The following is a 1,447-nucleotide window of genomic DNA, read 5'->3' as shown; positions in this document are numbered from 1 at the left end:
GTGTGTGTGAGATTTGCTAAGATAAACACCTTGCTACAAAATGTGTATAACTGTCTCCCTCTAGTGGGACAAGCTGAATTAACCCACACAATGGTTGCAACACACTTAACCACTCAGAATTCACTGATGAAATTAATCAGTACGCATGCATATTTAAAATGAAGAACTCCCCGCTCCACATACACAGATTGTATGCTCTCACACACACACACACGCACAGATGCACACACACACACACACGCACAGATGCACTCACACACACGCACAAATGCACACACACACACACACGCTATGAATACACATGAGGTGAAAAGCCTGCGTTTGACAAAATTATTTGTTGAAAAAAGAGGACTGAAGTGACCATGGGAAAATGACCCTAACTCTGACCCTAACTCTGACCCTAATTCTGAGCCTAAGTTTAACATCCCAAAAGACAAGTCATATGAGAATGAAGTGTTACAATCTTGTTCCAGTTTTATCATGACTGAGGTGAGTGTTGTCTGTGGAATGACTTATCATGACTGTGAGGTGAGTGTTGTCTGTGGAATGACTTATCATGACTGTGAGGTGAGTGTTGTCTGTGGAATGACTTATCATGACTGTGAGGTGAGTGTTGTCTGTGGAATGACTTATCATGATTGTGAGGTGAGTGTTGTCTGTGGAATGACTTATCATGACTGTGAGGTGAGTGTTGTCTGTGGAATGACAGTGCGAAACACCCAAGTCTGACTCTGGACCTGTGTCTGTGTGTCTGTTATCTGAGAGTCTGGAGCTATAGAAAATTACAGATGCAGAAACATGACTATACACTTAAGGAGCGCAGATTTAGTTTGTGGTCGCATGTGTGTGTGTGTGTGTGGAAGGATATCGTATCAGAGAGAATAACAGAGGTTTGATCTGGATCAAGACAATTATCTCCACAGCCTCTACAATGTTTTTGCACAGAGGGACAAGGGTCAAGGTTAGTGTGTGTATCACCTGCAAACACAGGTTCAGTCATGCTAAAGACGGTCGTATGTTAAAGACGGTCGTATGTTAAAGACTGTCGTATGTTAAGGGACGGTCGTATGTTAAAGACGGTCATATGTTAAAAACTGTCGTATGTTAAGGGACGGTCGTATGTTAAAGACTGTCGTATGTTAAAGACGGTCGTATGTTAAGGGACGGTCGTATGTTAAAGACGGTCGTATGATAAAGACGGTCGTATGTTAAGGGACGGTCATATGATAAAGACGGTCGTATGATAAAGACGGTCGTATGTTAAAGACGGTCGTATGATAAAGACGGTCGTATGTTAAAGACGGTCATATGATAAAGACGGTCGTATGTTAAGGGACGGTCGTATGTTAAAGACGGTCATATGATAAAGACGGTCGTATGTTAAAGACGGTCGTATGATAAAGACGGTCGTATGTTAAAGACGGTCGTATGATAAAGACGGTCGTAT

This window comes from Chanos chanos, chromosome 3, assembly GCF_902362185.1.
Source record: "Chanos chanos chromosome 3, fChaCha1.1, whole genome shotgun sequence".
Taxonomy (NCBI): Eukaryota; Metazoa; Chordata; class Actinopteri; order Gonorynchiformes; family Chanidae; genus Chanos; species Chanos chanos.
The sequence above is the reverse complement of the archived record's forward strand: the minus strand, read 5'-3'. Positions refer to the sequence as shown.